The sequence below is a fragment of the Lagopus muta genome, chromosome 7 (assembly GCF_023343835.1).
Source record: "Lagopus muta isolate bLagMut1 chromosome 7, bLagMut1 primary, whole genome shotgun sequence".
NCBI lineage: Eukaryota > Metazoa > Chordata > Aves > Galliformes > Phasianidae > Lagopus > Lagopus muta.
Genome location: NC_064439.1, coordinates 49504085 through 49522686, shown reverse-complemented (window position 1 = coordinate 49522686; position 18602 = coordinate 49504085). Strand labels below are relative to the sequence as shown.

Sequence of the window (18602 nt, the reverse complement as noted above, 5' to 3'; positions counted from 1 at the left end):
CAACTCTGACATTGTGAGCCAACATAATAAAATAGGAGGCGTTAGTTTAGGAGGAGCCCTTATATATTTATATACATGTATATTTACAGACATGTACACCTTGCTCATAACATTTGGAATCTCACAAAAAGCTTACTCTAGTAAATATACCTTTAAATTCTGGAAAGTACTTGCTAATGCAATTGTTTTAAAAAATAGATTTTCATAAGGAAAAGTTATTTTTGGTGGAAATGTATGATTTGCAATCTACATATTATCTCAGGTAAAGTGTTATCCATGGAATGGAACATCTCTCCTATGAGGACTGCTGAGAGAGCTGGGGCTGTTCAGCCTGGAGAAGAGAAGGTTGTGAGATGACCTGACAGCAGCCTTTCAGTATCTGAAGGGGAGCTACAGGAAAGAACAGGACAGACTCTTTAACAGGATCTGCGGTGACAGAACAAGGGAAATGTCTTCAAGTTCAGGGAAAGTAGATTTAGGTTAGAGATAAGGAAAAAACCTTTTACAGTGAGGGTTGTGAGGCACTGGAACAGGTTACCTAGCGTTGTGGTTTATACCTCATCCCTGGATACTTTCAAGGAGAGACTGGATAAGGCCCTGGGCAACATGATATAGCTGTGATGTCCCTGTTCACTGCACAGGAGTTGGACTAAATGGCTCTCAGAGGTCCCTTCCAATTCTAAGGATTCTATGATTCTATGTTGTTTCCCTGTGTGTTGACAAGACTGCACGGAGACATTATCTGACACCCTAAATCTGCATTTTAAATACAAATTGGTCTATTCACGCTGGCCATTTTTCTGACTACTGGATAATGCCAACAGCCTCTGCAGAGGCTGAACTATATTTCTGTTTCTTTGGCTTCATTGAATTTGAGAGATACGTTGTATTTATGTGAGTTTCTGTTGAGCTGTTTTTTGATTTGTTTACTTTTTTGCTGCTTTATACACGGGAGCTACATTTCCATAACTATGGAAAAAATATCAGAATATTACCCAAATCTTTGCTGGCAGCCAGCAATAGCCAATGGTGTGGAAAGCTAGTGTTCTCAATATGGCTTACGACAATCCATGTCAATGCCAATGCTGTTCATTGTGCCTGCTACTACTGGTGATAATTTCCCATGGTGATACGCCATTACTCTCTCTGCTAATTCTCATCTTTTAGTCATCCAATTATTTTTTTTTTTACACTAAACACACTGTTGTACGTGTTCTAGAAAAGATCACCGTGATATAACTACTGATGACTAAGTGTATTAATGAATATCCCATCAATATTCACTAACGTGTTGCCTCTCTCCACTGAAAGATATGTTAAGTCAGCATAAAACACCAATTACTTATGCAGTCCAAAGTGTGCAATATATATAATACAACACTGAGCATGTAAGATAACACATCACTACCTCTTGAGTGTAAAGATGCTAAATCTTCCATTGTCAAATCCTCCTCACAAAACAGGTCAATTTGCCCAGTTATCCTAAGTCAATTACAGTTTAACACCCTGAACTACAAAATACTCAACCATTTTTCTTCAGACAGAGGCCATACGCCTTATTCTGTGCTTGTACAGACCTCTTACAGAGAACTTTGTCATAGCTAAAGAGCTAAAACAAAATCATAGGGATGATGTTAAGAAACAGCTACTTTGTCAGAATTATCTGAACAAACTAAAACTCAGTCTTGCAATAAACTTCACTGCCCCAGAAAGAGCCTACATTTACTGATGATGATGACCATCACCATAGCCTACTGTAATAAAAATCAAACCCACTCCCAACGTGCTGACAAAAGATGAAAGGGAAGAGTCACCTTCCTGAAATATGACAACACATTAGAAATTGTATAGTTATTATTCTATACAGACTGTGTCCATTATAGCAATAGTGGATTTCTTTCCTTTGGTGCAACTATGGATACCCACCTCCGCCCTCTAAATCTAGACCTTGCTCTGATCAATAGCAATTTTCAAAGGAACTGCATCACTGATGTGAGGTCTGAACCTTAGGACAGTCACAACAAAATAACAACATATTCTAAGGATGTGGTATCACCCTTTATCCAAAATTTGCTCTCGTATTTCCTTTGAACCTTTTATCTGGTATCTTTCATTCCTGGGACATGGACAGCAGCTGCGTATTCCCTATTATCTCCACACTGTATGAGTTACAGAGAACAACACAGAATAGCAAGATGAAGCTGAACAAGCCTCACATGAGCAAACGTATCCTCTTTCGTTTCAGTTGGAAAAAATCTGCTGTAATCTTAGTTTAAAAGGGTTAAGATAATTTCTTTTTTCCCTACAACCCAAATTGTGCTGGACAACAGTATTACAAAAAGTTGCCACAGCCAACTTGCTATGGCAAGCTTGCTACTCAGAAGTCTAAGATAAATTTAGAAGAAACATACCCATAACAGATTCTTGTCTAAGTAATGAAGTGATGCAAAGATTTTTAAATTACTGAGGTAAATTTAATTCAGTTCTCTAATGCTGATAACTAACCAGCAAGCAGATCTAACAAGCAAGAAAATTCACAGAATTACAGAATGGCCAGGGTTGGAAGGGACCTCAAGGATCATGAATCTCCAACCCCCTGCCACATGCAGGGCCACCAAGCTCCACGTTTAATGCTAAACCAGGCTGCCCAGGGCCCCATCCAACCTGGCCTTGAACACCTCCAAGGACGGGGCATCCACAACCTCTCTGGGCAGCCTGTTCCAGCACCTCACCGCTCTCTGGGTAAAGAATTTCCCCCTGATGTCCGACCTCAATCTCCCCTCCCTCAACTTAAAACTATTTCCCCTTGTCCTACACATACCAACCCTTTCAAAGAGTTGATTCCCCTCCCCTCTGTAGGCTCCCTTTAGGTATTGAAAGGCTGCAGTGAGGTCACCCCCCAGCCTTCTTTTCTCCAGGCTGAACAAGCCCAGCTCCCTCAGTCTGTCCTCATAGGGGAGGTGCTCCAGTCCCCAAATTCATTATTGTTTACAAGAACTGGTTAGTTTCATTTGAGTTTCAAAAGAAATACTACAATTTTTAAGTTCAGATGAAAGCCTGCATTTTCGTTTACTTACTTAATCAGGGCAGAATTGGCAGAATAGTCTCAGTATTATCCATCCTCAAATTTGAACTAGGACCAAATCCAATAATTGGGTAGCTCTCCTGCATATGCACACAAATCTAGGTGAGTAGACTGACCGTGTACATGTGTACACGAATTACATAAACACCATTCAATTTTGCTGTTTCATAACACTGCAGTGCCTAGGAGTAAAGTGGCACAGCAAAGGAGTTCAGTGACAGAGTTGCATGGAGAACTTGGAACAGACTGAAAACTAGTTGTATTCTGCAGCACTGTCAGATACTAGGACCAGATTCTCCTTCCTCAGATTATGAAAAGCAAGCTCAATGTGACTTTCAGCTCAGGAACAATGTTCACCTGCAAATCCATTCCACCCTGTGCTTATCTCAAATACTTTCCTGTATCTCCTTTGGGAAAGTGCTAAGAGTTTTGGTGACAAACACTGATTCTTAGGTGGCTCATAACGTAGTCTAGGTGAAGAAACACAGAGGACAGAAATATGACTCTGTCTCCTGACTTTTTATAGTTTTCCCATGACATTCCTCAAGCCCATATAACCACTTCACATTTCCCAAACTACAAAACTGTCTTTATTTTAATCAGGAAATTGGCAACATATACTATGAGTAGTAAGTGAATTAAAATTATGTTAGAATGGAAAGTGTAACTGTAGCATAGAACACTAAAAAAAAAACCCCGTAATTATTAAAAAAATAAAAATAAAAATAGCCTCCTGGAGCTAGAAGCAGAGATTCAAGCAAAGAGGCCAGGTTGGATGGGGCCCTGGGCAGCCTATCTAGCAGGTTGCAACCCTGTTCATGGCAGGGGATTGGAACTGGATAATCATTAAGGTCTCTTCCAACACAAGACATTCTATGATCCTATGATAATATTTTAGACATTATTGAATAAAAACCTGAAACGTAAATCAAATATCCCCGAGTTTCTGGGTCCCTGAAACCAGTACAAAGATCACAACTTTGTATTCTTAAAATGATTTTATGAATATCTGACAACTTGTTTTTGCCCTGAAACTCCTTCCTGTACCACAGCCTATTAACTTCTGTTAGTGTATGCATTTTAAAGATATCTGTGGATGTTTTAAAGCCTTTGAGAGAATTTGTGCGTTTGTGTGCACACATGAACTTTCAGTATCTTCTGTAACATTTGGCCTGCACATGGAGAAACCTGTGATTTAAAACTAGCAAAAGATTACCAGACAGGCCCCTAAGAAACACACACATATGAATGTGCCAAGGGACAGCTATTAGAAAAAGAGAAGGAGGTTTCTAGCTCTTAGTCAGTGGAATGTAGCTTATTGATTATCTTTTTGTTGGGAGCCCCAGTTTTGCATGTGCGACTTTAAGGAAACACTCAGTTATTCCATTTTTGCAGGGATCAAGGCAGATACATAGAGACTGGATTTTTCACAAGTAACTAGTTACTTTGAGTGCCCCCTTTCTACAGTGTCTCATTTTTTTAAGGATATGCACCTAGCACTTAGAACAATTAAAAGTCATTTTCAAAGCATGAAACAGCAAAAAAGTTATTTTCATTCACAGTATTTCACATTCAGGCACTCGGTGACATAGCACAACCTACTTTTAGTCACTAGGAACAAACAACCAAAGATCTCAGACGACAGAAGAGTTCAGGTTGGATCCAGGGTCACTGAGATTAGATGATATCTACAAGATTTAAAAGCACTTAAGCATTTCACAGAGCTTTTTTCTTCCGAAAGAGCCCTCAAAACATCTCATGCTTTAAGCAGCTGGGCAGCACTTTCAGTGAAAGACGTGCTAGTTTTGAGCCCAAGTGAACATGATTTACAAATTCAGAATGAAATCAGCAATACTTTGGCTGAAAAAGAAACCTAAATCACTTAAAAGCCTAAGTGAATCTTTCTAAACTGTGTTCCCGTTTCAAAATACATTGTTAAAGAAAAAGAAGGAAAAAGCAATTTATGTTAAAACTCAACAAAATAGTTTGATTTGTGATGACAGGATTATACCTAGCTGACTGCAGAACATCACTGCAGATCACAATTAAATTATTTTATCTATATTTATATTATTTTCACTGAAAATACAGGGGAAAAAAAATAGTCAATAAGTAGAATTCAGGCCCACCAAATAATCCTCTCACTCCGAGAACCACTCCTCATTTGCCTTTACTGCAAACTTGTTTGTTCCCAAATCCAGTTTTTCTGAAATACAAAAAGGGTCAACTCCACCCCACATTTCTGACCCAGTTTTTCTGTCCACTTACTCTTTTTCTCCCTCACTGGCTTCTTCTCCATCTGTCCGTCTGCAGCTGGATGTCATTCTTTTGCTGGGGCTGCTCTATCGATCTGGAAGGCTCCCGAATCCCTGAGTCACATCCTCTCCCTAAATCTCCCCTTCCTTTTTTCTTTTAGCCTATCTGTTCCATGGCTTTTCCACGCAATGAGGATGCTACACATAATTTACATCGTTCCGCAGCTGTATATCTTGAGATAAAGCACCATATTTAAACTCAGGCAGTGATTTCACAAACATCATCTGTGATCCTGTTATTTTTCACTGTTCTACGAGGGTGGTACCAGCTTACCAGCTAAAATCACTAACTACAGTTGGCAAAAATGCATGCGTTTCAAAATGTCTTTAGCTTATATACACAAATTAACTGCCAGCATTGTTTCTTCTCTTAGTATGAGAGCTGCAAAAAAAAATTTCAGAGAAATAAATACAGAAGGGTGCTTCAAAGTAGAAAAATGAGCTCTCAAAACACACATAAACTTATATAAACAAAGATTAAACCAGATTAAGCAGGATCTACATTTGAAAGCCTTCCTGGGGGTGTATGGCTTTCTTTTTCCTTTTTTTTCTTTTTCTTTTTCTTTTTCTTTTTCTTTTTCTTTTTCTTTTTCTTTTTCTTTTTCTTTTTCTTTTTCTTTCTCTTTTTCATTTTTCATTTTCTTTCTCTTTTTCTTTTTCTTTTCCTATTTCTTTTTCTTTTCCTATTTCTATTTCTTTTTTTTCCCCCCACTCTTTGAGGAGCAAGTTTGTTATTACCTGTCAAAGAACAAAATAGTAATGGTGTCTGGAAAGAACGCATTATTTGGAGAGATTGACTACTTAAGAAAGAAGCTTTCATCACAGGATATGTTCTGTGGAAACATACAGTTTACCTTGTACTATGAGCTATTTTACTGTAATGCAACTCTTTTCTTAACACTCAGTTTTCAATGGAAACTACCTGCCAAGCCAGCCTGCCCCCAAAAAACAACCTATCCCCCTCAAAAAAAAAAAATACAAACAAACAAAAAACCCACAAATCTCTAAAAAGAAATTCTGATGCTAGTAAAAATGAAATATTGAAACTGCTTTGTTAATTTGTCTTGAATTAAGCTATAAAGCAAAGCTCACAACTGACCATTTTCCAGCCACACCACATCATGAAAAAACTTACTTGACAAGATGGATTAACATTAACTTGTATTTGGGGACTCTCTACTCCCAGACATTATGATATAAAAGCACTCAATCAGTAACAATCGCCATGGCACAGAGGTGTGAAATATCAGTTTCCAATAACAGTTTCTTGACTACAGAAGATCAATCAGAGAAAATTCCCATCAGCCTAAGTATCAACATTTTCCATTACAGGGGCATTGTTAACATAACCCAAACTGTTTGTCTTTCCACTTAATGGGGATACATGAGACCGAACTCTTAATTTCAGTGCAGTTGCTGAAGTCTACCAGCCCATTCTCATTCTGAGTCGTTTGAGTTCCTGCAGTGAGCAGCAAGAAATGTTTCAGGGCCAAATCTCTTACTTTCGTGAATGCTATCAGGCCAGACACTCTCCTGTTCAGTTTTACGTGGAGAAGGCGAGCTAGGGAACCCCATCAGGAAGCCATTTATAGCTCCATAATTCGGTGTGCACCTGGCTGAGACTTTGCAAAGCACAGCTGCAGTGTGCCCTGACACCTCCTCTTCTTTTCTCCAGGATGCACTGGAGGTGTGCTGGGACAACTGCGTGCAGCGAAAAGGGCTTTGTGCACCTGATCTTCCCTGGTTAGGTGGGAGCAGGTTCCAGGGCTTTCATGTGCAAACCACAGCAAAGGTGGTCCGTATGAAGCCAGTGTATCTGATGAGGTGGAAAGGAGATCAAACAGAACAGGAAAAGAAAGCTCCAGAAGAAGACTTCTTGTTGATGTTGCTCTTAGTGCACACAAGACAATTAATCCTTGCACGTTGCCATGGCACTACTACAAGTATGAAGCTTTCATCCTGAGGATGGGACCCCTTCTTCGCCTTACATGTGAAAATAGGGCATTTACACCATGCTAATAGCCATCTGTCTTACAGAATTTCCTTTATTTTCTGCTTACAGCTCTGTAACCCACAATGTACCTTCTCCCTATAGCTACAAACTTCAGATTGCTCTTTAAAAAACAAAGAAGAAAAGAAACAAAAAAAAGCCCCTCAACTCCCTTCCTCCAAAAACACAACAAAACAACTCCACAGCAGGTGGAGTCAGAAAAAAAAGCAAATGATTTCAGGCTTTTTATTCACTCTGCAATATTCCCCCAACACAAATGTCAAACTGCAGGTGCATATGAAATACTTCTGTTATGACAAGAGCTGCGTATCTTTGTAACCAGTGCTTCTCATAACGATGTGTGAACTAAACTCTAACTGGAATAAAATGGACAAAAGCCAAAGAAGTCCCAAGTGGCGGCCATGTACAGAAGAGAGACTAAACCATGAGAGAACAAAAGATCACACAGATGATGGTCCAAAGGGAATCACCATTTCCCTTTGTTTCTCAAGCTTCAGGGTTACAAGAACAGTGTCTGTACAGTAATGGGATTCTGTGGTACTGAGGGGATGCTGGGTGGAATCACAGTCATCACAGTGAATCACTGAAGTGAAGCAAGGGGCATCAGAGACTGGGATAAGGGTTCAGGCATAGAAGCTGAATGATTCCTAAAGGTTGCAGCCGGCAAAGTTTACATCTTCCTTACTTCTATTTAATCATAGCAATACGCCATAAACTACCAAAAAGGCATGAATCCAACCCAAGGATTTGGAACACTGAGACTTTTTTGGAAGAAGCAAACACTACACTTCCACCTTAGGTGTCCAGTTCCAGGACTTTGTACTTCAACACTGTAAGCTTCTACATAAACCCACTGTTAAACCTATTAAACTCAATGACAACTTGAATGTTTGCTTTCACTATCCCTATGGGAATGTTCTGCCTTATTCTAATTGTCAGACTAAGCCTGTTTGTGAACAGTTCTTTCTATGTCTTTACTTTTAAAAGTGCATCTTACAGTCTGAAACATGCCCCTTTATTTACAGGGAGCAAAAATAATCACTGTAACTTCTGCTTTGGGAATTTAAACAAGACGTGCTCTTTATAAACAGTACATCTAGGTAGGAGAATGTAAGACTGACTGCATCGCAAACTGAAAAATCTGAATGAGCTACAAAAGCAGATGACAGCACATAGGTACAAGCTATGTAGAAGCTAAGGCAGGTGGTCAGGCTTCTAACCCATGCTGAAGAGAGTGCTTATTATTCTTTGTTCTTAGTATTATTTATTTTCTTGGCATTTGCTTTAGCAACAGCAAAGCAGTATCAGTGTTTTAGGCTGTTCTGCTAACACAGAAATTAGAATGAGATTTGTAAGAGGCTGCATAAAAATTTCAGATAGGCTGCTAATGCCATTCGGTAATGTAAGTAAGTGTACAGTAGCCCGTGGAGAAGTGGTATGGCAATGGCACTGGGAGAACAAGAACTCAGAATAGCCTAATTAATAGCCTTACTGAGGCCGTGACCAGAAATTACCTCTATATCATGCATTTGTCTCCTTTTAACATGACAATTTTCATTATGAATAAATACTTTCCCATTTTCGTCAGTTATGTAATAAGAAGATAACAGAAATCCTTCAGCATAATTTTGCTTCTGTAGCTAGATGTTAGGATTGGCTGTACATTTACAGTGCATTGACAAAACAGACAATTTCACTGAGTAATGGTTCCAGGTACATCTCTCCAGTTCCTTCTTACACAGATGAGAAAAACCTTCTCCCCTACTGATTTCAAGTGCCTACAGGTGCGTGTTTTACTTTATGTTCATTAGATTATGAAGCATCTTCCCCTGGGCTGACTGACTAGTACAGGTGAAATTCATCCCCACTAAGCCAACTCAGATGAAAAGTGAGTGCCTCATCCCATGTAGACAGGTGGGATGAACTGCCATCTAGAGGTGCCTGCGCTCTGTTCCTCTTCCCCGAAATCAGACTGTACAACCTGCTTAGACCATAAGCATAACTGAATAGATAGCTAAAATTAGGCAAGATGATCATGCTCCTGCCACCTCCAGGTATTCAGAAAGACCCCCCTGCTTTGGGATTTTTCTGTCAATCTCCTGCAGATAATTTCAGATTTGCATCTTTACTCGCCTTCTAGGAGCATAGCATCCTATTAACGGTATACTGCAACAGACAGAGAAGAACTTCAATGTATAATGTTAAAATGCCCCATTAGGGATCAGTGACACAGAGGAATAACCTTGCCCTTTGCCTGCCTTGCTTCTTGCATGCTTATCCACAGGCAGAAGTCTTGATAACTTGTTAACTGTGCAGGAATTACATTTGTTTTACAATTCAAAATTTGGACACAAACCAGGAATTAAGAGGGGGGGTTGCAGTCCTTCGTTCCTGACAAACTGCTTTGTGCCCTTTTTAACAAAATGTAATGCCAAGATTGTTATATTAAGTTAACACTAAGTTCTATGTAATCTCTTCTGCAAGAATCATTTAATAACACCTTTCCACTGCATCAGCCCAGAACCTCATTCATCGTCCTCATGAAAACTGCCCTATACATTAGTGCTGCTCCATGCCACCGACTCGACTTTCTTGTTCAGAAATGGCTCAAGCCTACACAGACACGGCTCATTGACTCTGTTTTGTAAGATTTTCCACACATTTCTCTAGAAATGAAAGTTTCTTGCTATGCTGGGGTTAAGGTGCAGCAGGAAGGGTGTGGGCAAACGGGGAAGGGAGATGACATTTAAAAATGCCTTATGAAACACCAGATGTTGCAGAACCAATGGAGTGGGGCAATGTATTTGGAATTATCAAAAGGAGAGGGTTGTTTGTCCGCATTTTTAAAAACTCATGGGATACTTTCAAGTCACTTAGTTGTGGTCTTTGTGAGTGTGAAGAACACAGCAAACGCCCTTATAGATTTGATATTTAAATGACATGCACAACAAGGGAACTGCTTGATGTGGTTCAGCATTTGCTCTTGTTACACTCTGCTATGCTGTAAACATTCCAGCCGTGCGAATAATATAAAACCTATGCAAAAGCATTTTGCCCTTCTCAGTGTATCTTTCTAGTATACATTCTAGTTCTATATAGCTGTCATGGGCATATTGCCACATGACTCTGGAAATACGCTAGTGTATAATTCCAATAAGCTGACAAGAAGATCCTACTTTCTAACTTACACTTACAGCTTCAGTTTCAAAAACTTTTTAGCCTGAAGCCCAAGATCCATAGATTTCTATTCCACAGCAATGTGCAGGATCATTTAAAAGAAAATATTTTAGGACTCAAACATCCCTTCCTTCTAGTCACTACAGAAAAGACCACACTCGCTTAAAATCAATCCATTCTCACACATTTAAAGAGCTGTTGCTGACAATATATGCAATCTGACATGTATTTTAGTTTGGAAACAATTCTACTTGCATATTACATCATTTCTGTATTGCTCTAGAAATGTCCTGTAGGGCCTAGGAGGCAATCAGAAATCTTGAGCTCTGCATTTACTCTACCATTAACTGACTGTGTTCTTTTAGACAAGTCATCTAATCTCTCTGTGCCTTGGTTTTCCCATCTGTAAAAATCAGCAGTTATAAATATTCAGCTCTCTGAAAGAAGCGTTGTGAATGCCAAAATACAGCACAACTCTGAAAAGTGACTATGCAAAAAGGCATCTTCTGACTCAAAGAGCCTCTCCCTCGGTAGAAATCCACACGTGAATTCACATGGCTCATACGCTACACAAGCCCCATTTTGAGCACTTAAGGAGAACACTGCTATACAGTGGGCTTGTGTAGAGTGATGGATTTCACTCTCCAGAGGACACTCAGCCACATATGCTGACTTCAGTGGCTAAAAAATATATTTTTATTGATTTTGCTCTTGATGGTCATGCAGAACATAGCTGAGATTGACGCAGCTGCAGATTCCATTCCATCCCATTCCCCTTCAAGACAATCATTTACTGTTCTTTCACATAAAGCAGCAACAGTGAAGCAACACTATCAAAAATGATGGAACTGCACCACAAATCCCCAAGGGAAAGAATCTGAAGGCAGAGTGATAATACAAGCCTTGAAGCAAATTGGACTGCACAGGTGTAAATAACTTGGTCAGCAGAATCTTTATAACCCGTGATGATGAGTTCATCCAGCTTTCAGGCCAATGGCTCACTTTGCAAAGAAAAGCTTATTTTCAGTTGCAAGCAGCAATTACTTGATTGTGAGTTACTGAAGACAACTAACATGAAAGGTTTCAACACCCCTTCTGCAGCAGCTTTTCAAAAAACTTTAATGTATCAATACTTGAGAAGAACTGTAAAATCCTGAGATAAAAGACAATGCAGAAAGTATTAGAATATCTCTCCTTTGGGTTTTTGGCCATATACGGGAAAGTAAATCTTTACTTCTTAAGAATTCATCTGCTTCTTACATTCCCATTGTTTGTGTTTATGACATAATCATTTCCACAGCAACTAATTAGGAGAAATAAAGAATTACAGCCTGAGATGAGGCCTGTAAGGAGCAAATGAAATCATACAAAACACGTAGGATATTTTTAAGCGGTCTTCTATCTAGTTAACACAAAGAAGTAAGGAAGCCACAACAAACTATAAAGAATTTTAGCTCCTTTTAATTGAAGAGCTAATTTTCACCACATGCAAGGCTGTGGCCCATTTTCTAATTGCACATTTAAGAAACAGGAATGGCTGGACCAAATCAGATCAAAATTCCAGGCAGTTCAGTGAACCAATGGTAGGACATGACTTTGTAGAGGTGACAAATAAGAGGAGAATACTTTTCCAGCATGCTCTCACAGTAATGTTCAGACAAAGACTTCCATATGGATGTTATTGAGAGTGAGACAATCAATCCTACTTCACATAACGCCTCTATGCAAAAGCACATCAGGGTCTCTCCTCTACAAATTCTGAATCTCCTGTGGACTTGGAACAAAGCGTGAGAGAAAAGTACATCAATCTCTCGTGTTCTTCAGCGCATACTAGTAGTCATCAATTATTGTTATAGAAAACTGCCTAACATCAAAATAATGAGCGTCTGAGCAGGATTTAAGTCAAAGCTATTGATCCTATGGCTGAGCACAAGAGGGCAAAGCAAAAGCTGGAAGGAGCACCCAGATGGCTACTGTGTATATCAGCTCACTTTTACCTAAGGATGTTCGCCATAGTGATTTTGGTCATTCATTGGCCAGCCTACTACTCAGCAAAAATCAAGGTGAGATAATGATTTAAATGTCTAAGGTGAAATTAGGACTAACGTACTTTGCCATGTTTCCTCTAAACCATTTTGGCTCACAGCATAAACCAGCACCTTTCCTCTAGAGCTGCTAAGCAGCACCCCGTCTTACCGTCCCTGAATCATTGAGAAGTCAGCCTGTGTGTCTCCAAAAAGTTTCAAAATGGATAAGAAAGAAAACTGGCAATACCTATCAAAGAAGATTTCCTCTTTCTCAAAGAGGCAACTTGGATAACCACTAATGAGGGGGTGGTACCAGAGATTAAAACCACCTTGCAGTGATAATCAGTTTGCAACACACTCCAGTTTTTCTGTCCTCCTCCTGTCACCAATACACTCCTTGAGACAAGCCACAGGGAGTGAAATGAAGAGGTCAACAATATCAACTAGCCCCCATGTTATGGGAACTTAAGGAATAACCTTTATTTTCCTCATTAGATGGGAACACACACAGCACAAGGAAAAGCCACAGAAATGAGAGAGGCTCCTTGCTATTTACTATGTAGCATTTGGTCCATAGCCCGAGACAAGTGAACAAAATTGAGAGATAAAACTTTACGGTACAGTCTCCATTTCTGAGGTTAAATGGAGATTTTATTAAAGTGAATGTGAAGTTTTGCTTATTCATTCTAAACATTTCAAGGATACGCTGTGTCAGACAGCTCCTTATGTTAAATACAATATATGACACTGATGTTTTCCATAGTTTATCACTGATAGAACTGGAAATGTAACTGCAATGTTTTTTAACTTTCTGGGCGGACAAAGTCTTCTTGATAGTGGTGGTCACAAGAGACAGGAAGAAGTCTAAACATTCTTGATCTTTGGGGTTAGTAGGAAATCAGATGAATGTGGAGGGACCACACATATTCTCCTGGGAGAAGGGTGCTGGCAGCCTTGTGTAACACACAGACCTTTTCTTGGCTCATGCACAAAGGAACAGGAGAATCAGCTCTAAGAAAGTCACACTTCTCGACAGATGCAAGTCATTGCAACTGTGTGCACCATATGTGGGGAGTGGTAAGGAAAGGTCTGATTACAAAGAGCAAAAGAGGGAAAGTGACAGCACCCTGGCAAATGGGTTCCTCCTGAAGTAGCAAAGAGCTTAAAAACCATGTGCCGTGCCAATTCAGCCCAAAGAATTTTTCCCGCTGCCAGGTGAGCTCTCAGGAGGATTAAACAAAGAAAGAAAAATGAACAGAAGGGCACCGATAACAAAAGGACAGAAGTCAGCATAAAAGCCAGTGAAATGAAGTCTTCTGTATGTCAGCCTGTTCTTGTTAACCTAACTTGAACTCCCCACGTGACTACTGTGGGTCAGGAAATCGAGCAATTACAAGCAAAGAGCTACTGCTCTTTGCCCACATGAGGTAAGCAGTACTTCTTGCAGCAGTGGTCCATGGCAACGAGAGCCTGGTTTTGAAAATGCCCCAAAGTGTCTCACATTAATGTGGAGATCTACCAGTGTGAAAGTTGCCTACTTTCAGGCTGGTAGAGTAGTTTGCTGCCTAGACAGGGACAATGCTGTTAAAATGTGCCATAACCTCAGACGTAACCAAAAAGCTAAGATTCTCCCACTGAGTCTACAGAAAGTCTTTGCCAGCCTGTATCTATCCAATAACAGTGAGGATTACAAGGAACAAAAAGCCCATGTTAATGTAGCCTTGCTAGCAAAAGCTATGAAATAAAATTCTGCCTTTTTTTCTTGGGGAAAAAGAGTATGACCTATAGCAACAAAACCTGCAAACCATGTTTCTCTAGGAGGCTTCATCATCACACTTTAGCCAGAAAATACCTTCTCGTGTTAATAAACTTGGAAAGCATCCTAAGATATTGCACCAACCATGTTAACAGAAATTGGAAAGCAAGGAGTTGAATCCTACTCATTGGCTGGACTTTTCTCACTAACTTCAGTTGGGATAGGTTTTCACTAACAAATCCACAATCAATACAATAAATTTTATGATCTAGGTTGTTAAATTTATATATCCAGAACTAAACCACACACAACTTCACACAAAAAAATAGAACAAAATTGTAGTCTCCATTCCACTTATACACAGACATGTAAAATCCTTGGCATGCAATTCAGGCTATTTATTTTCATGCTGTGGTGATTCGTTTCATAAAGACTTCCACAGATTTTTATTTTCAGTCATAAAAATGATGTTGCATTATGTTGTATATAAGAGATTAAAAAAAAAAAAAAAATCCTGGATGTGAGTTTCATGACTGTGCAAGAACTACGTTATGATCTAAGGTTTCTGTTTCATTCCTCTGTGATATACTGGCAGAATATAGTCCTTCTCACAGTGAAATCAGTATTGTCTTGGTCGCAGATATCCAAAGGGCTATATTCCTGTGTAACCATCATTTAAAAGATGGTGTCTCCATCTCACATCACAGATTATCTCAAACTCACTCCCCCTCCCCCTAGAAAACAAAACAAAAAAGTCCTAAAACACGTTGAAATAATTTAAAAATATCCATTTGGATTATTAACAATCAAATAAAAGGTTAACAGTGGTTTAAAATCAGCTGAAGTCTTCAAAATTTTCAAAACAGCATCCGAGCAAAACAAAATATCATTAAACTTGCCTTAAAAAAAGCCTTTAACATCAAACAGTACTAGGCATTTATCTTCAGAGCAGTACATTGCAGGTGACCTCTACAGATTGAAAATAGGATTACATCAACAAACCTTTCACTTTAAAGTGGTGGATGGTTTGAGATGAAAGAGTGCTCTCCCTAACATTTCACAGCGCTACTGGCTCAGGTTTAAAGGAAGTATGCAAGCAGGTATTCCCTGTCACATTCTGATCTGCAATACTGACACAGACGTGAAAAGCAAAAGCCTTTGAAAATGATACTTACAGATGATGAAAAAAACCTGGAGAGCTACAAGAAACGTGAGGGAGAATACAGATAAAGAGATAAAGAGGAACCTTTGCAGTGAGCATGGCCACATACTTATGCCATCAGCAATAACTCTCATGTCTGTAGCTTTATGGATTAGCTTCAGATAAAATGATATTGCCGTTTCAGGTTTAAGCTTAATGCCCATATTTGTTGTCTCCTTGTCTCTGTAAATGTTTTAAATATGCAGACTGCTTTTCCCAGCAGGCGAGGCATAAAGTTACTTTCCTGGACTGTATTTGAAAAACATAATAGCATAAGTTCAAAGATTTAGCAAACAAACAAACAAAACATTTAAAACAACTTCAGTGTTGATTTTCCCTTTCAGTATTCAGATGGTCTCCTGGGCACGCTGAACTGGTTTGAATAGCCCGTGTTTGCTGCAGCTAGAAATTTCTATTTACTTCTTACTTGATATTTTTGGTCCATCACAAAAAATGTAGCAACTGTAGTCCAACTATACTATAACTGTACTACAAATAATTCACACCACATTCAAAGACCTCCAAATGAAACTGGTGGTGAGACCTACACCCTTGAAAGTTCTCTCTTAACATCCCAGCACTACTTTTTTAGGGATAAGTGCTTCCTCTAATAGAAATAGTCTGATTCAAGCAACTTGAGCTCAGTCTACAAAGCTTACAAGGTACACAGTCACATCATATGTCATATGTCACAGCACACTTAGAATACTCAGTATTTTGTAAATAGATAAAATGATGAGAAGAGATTCTTGAGCCATCAGTCTTTGGGTACTGAAGCACTAGCACTGTAAAGTTTAAACAAGCATATACAAAGAAAGCCTGAACACTAAATTATCCAGAGAAACATCTGAATAATGAAATACAATCCAAATTTGACTTGGTGCAGTAAAAGACAGATCCCAAGCGTGACATGTTTTGTCCAACACAATGAGAGTGACTAACAAAGTGATCCACAATTGTCCCCTAGCTCTACACAAGTGGTATGTAATGAGTTAAATATATACTCATAAACTCAGTATATATTCCTCACTATCACTCAGTGACATGAAAAAAAAATTCTTAGCAGTATTCTACAATAGTGTCCGATATTTATAAAAGTTTTACAACGCCCCCTGAGGTCCGAGTTTGGTGCTACACTGACTACAAGCCCGTTGCTAGTTCTGCAAAACAGGAGATACGACCCTCTGTTGCCAGACACTTCCTTAATTCCTCATAATTTGAGTTCTGCTGGAAGAGAGTTCAAATCTGACCACAACAGTTAAGGAAAAAAAAAAAAAAACCAACTTGCATTCTACTATGAAATATACAAATCGGAAAATATATAGAACCAACAAGTACAGACTCAGTACTACTTGATTTGTTTTCCCCTCCAACATTCCAGTAATATAAAACCAGTGTATAAGGTAGAAAATCATTTTTCAATTTCAGGAAATATCATTACTAGCTGCCAAAAGTCTATCCATATAATAAGAACTATTTGCTAAAGCTGAACACCTGCAGTTTTATAGAAGGCCTCCGAGGACAGCTGTAAGTAAGTATTCCAGTCTACTGATACAGCAGCCAATCAAAATCTGAAGGTTTTGTCTCCATAAACAACATATTTTGCTAGCTAGGTCTACATGTGCACGTACAAACATTTTATTTAGACAAACAGATAAAAAGAACAACCTTTTGAAAATGATATAATGCCCTGTAATTAAAAACCAAGACTAATGAAGGAGGTCTTAGCCACATCCTAAAAGTACAGCTTCCTGCTTCCAAAATGCTCTTGGAAACAGTCCAGAGTGCTGGAAGTTTGCATTGCAGCAAACTGTCACACAAATATGTGTATGTTAGTTGCCTTCCCAAATACAAGTCAATTGTTTTGAACAGTTCAAGGAAAACGATTAGTATAAGTGAAATATTTTCCTCATACTTTATATAAACAATACATCCACTCCTACCTTACTCTGCTGTTTTGAGTCCTACCACCATTTCAAGCATTACAAAGATACACTTTTCATTATTTGGCAAATGAGCTCATTAGCACAGTTCTGCTCATCTAGTTTAGTAGCAGCCATGCACTGTTACCATAAAGGTTAGGCTTCTTTACGGGAAGTTCACCTAGAAAATATTCAGTCCCTTATATGTAAAAGTCAGAGCACACTTTAAGAACTAGTGACACGCTCTTAGTTTAGTTCACATGGACAAGATAAACTAGGTCAGAATATAACCAGAGTTTAAATATCTAGAAGCAGCAAGAAGGGAACTCTCCTTTATCAGTGTGACAAGGGACAAGAAGTATTTCCACTGCTCCACTGCCAGCCTCCTTGGCTGGCACAGTTTTTCTCTCAGATCTCCATCTGCTTTTACTGAGTGCTTCATACACACACGGTACATGTGCCTCCACTAACTAACCCATAGATGACCAATACTCACAGTTTTGCTGACTGCCAACCAGGTTCCGTGTCACATAAAGTGCACTTTGGATGAAACAAGTGTTGCTACCTGCCCTAAAAGTAACTCAAATGTGTTTCCCTGCATGGTGGGATGCTGAAAATCGAGCCATTATGTGATCTCAGGCAGCTCTCCATGTACCAGGGGGTGGTCACTGCTCATTTTATGTGCATTAGAAAGATGTTAATGTGGGAATGGTTTAAAGAGAAGCTTCAATAACTATGCTCTGACAGATCCTTCACGTATGCTCAGACTTGTCTTCACCTCAGCCATTAGGTAGCCAGATTACAGCATATTCACAGCTCTCCAAAAGAGCACTGTAAAACTGATTTGAACCATAAGCTTATCTTCCTGTAAAAAATACTAGCTACTTCTTTTAAAAAAAACAGGCTCGTGTCAGACAAGCTCAGCTAGTTCCTCAAATAAGACTCAACCAATAGAGGAGATGAAGGTCTAAAAGCAAGTAAGAAACTTCAAAAGAACACTCAGTGAAACACTATTCTCGTTTCACTGAATGTGTGCCAACAGCCACATGCTTCTCTGTGATAGCAAATGATATAACAGTGAGCAATCTGAATTCCCAATTTTTCTGAG

The 18602-nt window shown here is 39.1% G+C and overlaps 1 protein-coding gene across 3 annotated transcripts in view; it reads right to left on the bottom strand.

Annotated features, from left to right (window-relative positions):
- Positions 1-18602, bottom strand: part of SUGCT (succinyl-CoA:glutarate-CoA transferase) — a 328914-nt gene that overhangs the window by 96720 nt on the left and 213592 nt on the right. The window lies entirely within an intron of this gene.